At 41.0% G+C, this 6000-nt stretch overlaps 1 protein-coding gene across 1 annotated transcript in view; it reads left to right on the forward strand.

Moving 5' to 3' along the window:
- Slc9a9 (solute carrier family 9 member A9) overlaps positions 1-6000 on the forward strand; it is a 559136-nt gene that overhangs the window by 180022 nt on the left and 373114 nt on the right. The gene's annotated exons all lie outside the window — the stretch shown is intronic.

The following is a 6000-nucleotide window of genomic DNA, read 5'->3' on the forward strand; positions in this document are numbered from 1 at the left end:
GAATTCAAGGACAGGATTATGATTGTCTGTGCCTTCTCAGCACACTCTTCCATTAAAGAAACAACTCCCCAATATTTTCCTTTCGAAAGAATGACTTAAGCAAATACAGATACCAGTGATGGAATTGTTACTCTAAAAACAGGCTCATGGGGTTAATGTAAAAAGATGACCATCTCCTTGCAGGAGAATTTCTGTAAATCTTCTGTATGTACTCTCAGAGTCAGTTGCTGCATGGCAAGAGATGTTGTGACATAGGGAGCCTTTCTGGGTGTGTATCCAATGTGCGAACTGAGCTCCCAGAAACTAACAGAGGCTCTATTTCCTCACCTGGTGTTGTAGTGTCTAGGAAATAGGGCATTATATGCTCACCTGTCTTAGGATAGTCATTCTCAGACATTTTATAACATGGTCTTTCACAGCTCACTAAAATTAAGAAGGACCTCAAAGAGTTTCTATTGATGTACCCATTATCATTTATCCCATTAGAAATTAATACAAATCTCAAAATGTCATTCTATTGATTAGTTTAAAGTATAAATAATTTACACATGACTGTAAATGACATATCTTATGAAAGATACATTTCTTTTCCAGGAGAAACAAAAAATATGTTAAAAAAAAGACAGCTTTGCTTTATATTTTTGCAAAGTTCTTCAGTGTGAGAGATGAGCAATAAAAGACAGAGAATCCTTGCATCTGCCCCTGAATGCAATATGCTGCATTAGTACTATCATATGGCCTTTTGAAAACTGTACTGCATATGAACAAAGAGTAAGAATAAAAAAATGCAAGTGACACTTCACTGTTATTGTGAAGATAGTCCTGACCTTGAAGATCTTCTTGGCTGTAATTCAAGAGACTCCAAGGATACCTGAGCTCTCCTTTGAAGCCATCACCTTGGCCATTAGAGCTTGTTTCTAAGGAGACCTTGCTGGAAGGGCTGCACCAGGGTGCTACTGTATAACATCTTTATCACTACTAACTCAATACCTAAAGCATGTATCACTGTGAAGGTCAAATAAAATTGCCGTGTTTTAGGGCTAAGTAATTTGTGATGCTCTGTGGAATGTGCAATTTAGAATGACCCTACAAAGCAGCATTCAATGATAGGTTTTCCAGACATGGCATCATTCTTTGACCTAGTTCAAAAGGGTAGGATTTCTGTTATAATTCTATTATTATGACTGACGGAGCCCCACTGGCAAAACCCATCCATGAATTGATTTTATAGCCAAGCGCATGGAGAGGGAGGATCTAGACTCAAAGTAATTCCAATATTCCAGACTATTCCTACAAAGCAATAACAGTTTTAGAAACTCCCCTATAAATGCTTGCCATTTGTAGGAAAGAATAAGTTCACAGTGTTCACTTACAAAAAGAAAAGAATGCTCCCTCATTTATATATAGATGCATAACACCTGTCAGGACAAGCAAGGCTTCAGCTGCGGGAGCCTTAGACACTTCTGATTCTCCATGTGTCATGGACAAATGTCATACATACAGATTTGCACAGAAAGCAACAGCGAGTACTCCAAGGAGAGCCAGCGTTTGACAAGACTGAATAATGACCTGGAATGACAAGAGAGGAAACTATTGTGTCTTGTTGTCTCTCTACCTGGGCAGATCTTGTGCTAGGTTGCTGAGTACTGGCACATTGAAATACCATTTGAAATTTAAATTCCTTGTAAAACATCAAGAAAATATGGGCCAGATAGCTACTCACAAAGGTTCTAAGGTACAAACTGTCACTAAATCACTCCAAAGAGTCACTGAGAGGGCTTCCAGAAAGTGACCATTTTCAGACAGGCAGTTAAAAATACACAAAGCATCATTTATCCATTAGCACATTGGCATTCTGATGGCGTAAATAGTCATTATCTATATTTTTTACCCTAAGAATGTTTTATTTTTCTGGTTGAGTTGTAGTTGGAGCTCCAGTATGATGATGAGATTAATAAAAATACTTTAGTATTTCAGTGTTTGGATTTCTTTTCAGTTGAGAATTGGTTTGATTCTGATAGTTTGTCGTGAACCTTGAGTTTATCCTTCTGAAGATATCCAAGAATTTCCAGTCTCTAGGGCCCAATTCATGCATTGATGCCAAGCTCTCAGCAGATGATTTTGTGTTACTAAGAAACATATAATTTCCCTGCTGCCATTAGTTGTCTTCTGTCTTTTTCAGACAGACCCTTGGTGTGGGAGGTCCTTCTGTCTATGTGTTGCTTTTAATGAATAAAGAAACTGCCTTGGCCTATGATAGGGCAAAAGAATAGAGCTAGGTGGGGGAAACTAAACTGAATGCTGGGAGAAAGAAGGCGGAGTCTCCAGACAGATGCCATGTAGCCACCAAAGTGGAAAGATGTGAACTGTCAGCTGGAACCTTGCCTGGAGGCCATGAGCCTCATGTTAAAATATGAAATAATAGAAATAAGTTAACCAAAGATATAAGAGCAAGCTAGCTAGCAATACGATTGGCCAAACAGTATTGCAAATAATATAGTTTCTGTGTGATTATTTCTGGCCAGGGCAACTGGAAACGAACTAACAGCTTCTGCCAACAGACCCTGTTCTGGTAGTTCCTTTTATTCTATTCTCTGTTTTCAACCCCTCTGTCGTCTGGCTTATTCTACTCAATCTATAACACTGGATGACTAGTAGAAAACCCTACTCAGCCCTGCCTTCTGAAGATGTGGTCTTGATCTCTATCCCACCTCACCAACTTCTCAAAGATATAGTGGCACCACTGTCTTGCCACTCATCCTATGGCAGTCCTACACTATTGGCTGCTCAAACAACTTTTCCAAAACTTTCCCATGGTTCAGTGGCATGTGTCAGTGGAAGTTGTCACTCTCTTCCAGTGCCCTATATGAAAGTATTTGCCTATACTGAATGGAAATAAGGTCATAGGCGCTTATATCCCCTATTACCAACTTGAGAAGCAAAGTTGATTTTTCTGTAGCTAAAAGATCAGCTCTTAGGGCTGCAGAGATGACTCAGCAACTAAGATCATTTGTTGTTCTTGCAGAAGACCTGGATTTTAATTCCTGGCACGTACATGGTGGCTCACAACCATCTATAACTCTAGTCCAAGGAGATCTGACACTTTCCTCTGGCCCCCCAGGAACCAGGCACTCATGTGGTACATGTACATACTTGTAGGCAAAACATTCAGATACATAAAATTAAAAATAAAGAAATAAAAATCTGGCCTCAGGAAGTGTAAGAGAAGAATGAGTGACTCTGTTGTGGCGGCCATGAGGAGGAAGAGGACCAGCAGAGTGATACAGGCCAAAATGACCAGATCCTTTGATAAGACTGTGAATTCGGGAAATCTGATTGTGCCCTCTCTCCTTCCTATTCAGTCTTATATGTGCTATCTAGAATGTTCTCTTGAGGTCACAAAGACTCATCTTAAATAAGTTCTGAGTTTTAACCTAGCCTTGGGTTAGGACTGGTCTCCCTAACTCAGCAAGATCTGAGAAGAGCTGCTGTGAGTTACACTGGGACTGTTTTGAAAAAGTCTCTAGTGGGACAGCGCAGCTGAGCATGTAGGACACTGTGTGAAACTGAGCACTGTCTGTGAACCAACTAAATGAGTTCTTTTAGAAGTTCCCAGCTCACTAGCAGAGTGGGTGGCTAATTTCCTGACTCACGTATTCAACTCATTTGCTGTCCTGACAAAACACTCCCCCCTCTAGGACACACTGGCTGACTTTATTCTGTATCTGTTCCTGTTCTTCATGGGGTAGATAGGAATGCGCCAAGTAATAGCTTTCCCTTCTGTGTGGGATATTGTTTATGAAGCAGAGCTCAGTTCTTTGTTCAGAAGGAAGAGTGTGGATGCCAGATCAGTTTTGTGGATATATAGTTAAAATACTTTCCTCAAAATAACTCTTTGGGAAAGTACAGAATCAATCTCATAGAACAGAGTGGATACCAATGAGCAGGAACTTGGGGATAGGAAATCAAACCCTATGCCACATATGAACCTGGGAAACCTCCCCAAGAGTAGAGATGGGTCACATGCTATCTTCAGAGCTCAGGAACAAATGCAACCAGAAGCTGAAGTTAGCACATGAGCTGCAGTGCAAGAATTTTCTGCTAAGGAATAGCTCGTATTTTATTCCACAAGACCCAGGAAAAGGAGAATGGTGTTAACAAAAGCCTCAGTAGAAACCTCATCGCTTTGGTGAGGTGCAGGCTCCTGGCTCAACCTAAGATGGAGAAAGCAATCGCAAAGAGAGACACATGCTGCCCCTCCCATCTCTACCTGCAGAGGCTGCTGGTTAAAGCAAGTGTTCGAAGCTACTCAGAAACTGAGGGGAGACCTGTTATTTGCCTGGTGTGATTAATAGGGCCCTCTCAGCTGGAATAGTGAAAATGATTCTATCCTTGGTTTTTAAAAGGGAATCAGGATGTGTTGCCATTCTAACCCATGACCCCCATCTCTCTTTCTGACTTCATTTGTTTTGCCGTTATATTCTTATGGTAGTTTCTTTAAACAACAACATTAAAGCATTAAAGAAAAGATAAAATGTTTTAATTAACAGATAAAACTCATCTGTGTTTATGGTGTGTGATATGGTTGATGCCCATGAACGGCAGGAAGGCTGATTGTGCCAGTGAGCATGTGCATCCCTTCACATGCTGATCAATCGTTTTGCTCTCTGCAACAAAAAAAAAAACCACTTAAAATTACTCTCCAGCAATTTTCAAGTATGTAATACTTTATTTTAAACTACTCTGCCCTTACAACACTCTCTCTTGCTTATCCACTCGCTAACAGCATGCTAGATTGCAGTAGAGTCCTGCGGGATGGGGATATGAGAACCAACAAGTTGTGTATAAGAACTGTGGTCAGTGGCCTAGCTGTGCCTGCACTAATGTGCAGGACTAGCAGTGTGTGTGTGTGTGTGTGTGTGTGTGTGTGTGTGTGTGTGTGTGTGTGTGTGTGTGTAAGAACTTAGAACCTGATTTCATACCTCTCCCTGTCTTGGATCTTTTACTGGAATTGCTGGGGATGCCTGGAGCCATCTCTCTATTCTGCCTCTGCATTGATATCTGAGCTTCATGTCTAAGTGCAAACCAGAATGTGTCAACCCTCTTACTAAAGACCTTCAGTTGTTTCCTACTATGGCAGACAGGACAACTTCCAAATTTCTTGATGACTTGCAAAACCTGCACACTTAGCTCACTGCCCTGCCCTGCCCGCCAAGCACTCTGTTTGTCATACACACATGGATTGGCCTCACACTTTATGAAATAGAAGAGAAAAGAAAAGAACTGAAAATACCCATTCTGCCTTAAAAAACTTTACGATCAGTATCATTTTGTATCTTTCCCTCTTGGCAATCAGTTCAGTGGGTCATTTTCCTAATGAGTACTGCTCACACTTTGCATAACTGTTTTGAATATTGAGTCACCAGGTATTTTGAGGAGCACAAATAATCAGTGAGTGGTGTCTGCTGCCCTGATTGATTTACAAAGGGCTCAGATCTAAACAGCATGTAGTAATTGAGCAAGTTCAGCTCTGGAGAACACCAAGTTTATTTTTATGGCGGAATATGCTTCTAGGAGCAAATGAGAGCCAGAACCTGGTTGCCTCTCCCTTCACAGTAGTAGACCACTGTAACAATACTCATTTCTCCATTCCTTTGTGCGTGCATCAGATGATTACTGCATGCTGACCAAATTGGCTAAATAAATACGAGGGTTGCAAATTGGACCCTACTACCAAGGATCCCAGTCCTTTCTATGAGTCTGTGATTTGATCCAAATGCTGGGATCTTAAAGGAATAAACACACTCAAAGCTGAGGGCATCAGGGATTGAGGTGGAGTTGCTTTCAAGACTCTTAAAGAATGAATAAAAGGATCTTTGGAAGCAAGAGTATGTGTGTATGCCCCCCATAAGTGTGTGTATTCTCCTTTCCCACGTGTGTGTGTGTGTGTGTGTGAGAGAGAGAGAGAGAGAGAGAGAGAGAGAGAGAGAGAGAGAGAGA

This window comes from Microtus ochrogaster, unplaced genomic scaffold (genome assembly GCF_000317375.1).
Source record: "Microtus ochrogaster isolate Prairie Vole_2 unplaced genomic scaffold, MicOch1.0 UNK12, whole genome shotgun sequence".
In the NCBI taxonomy this organism is placed as follows: domain Eukaryota; kingdom Metazoa; phylum Chordata; class Mammalia; order Rodentia; family Cricetidae; genus Microtus; species Microtus ochrogaster.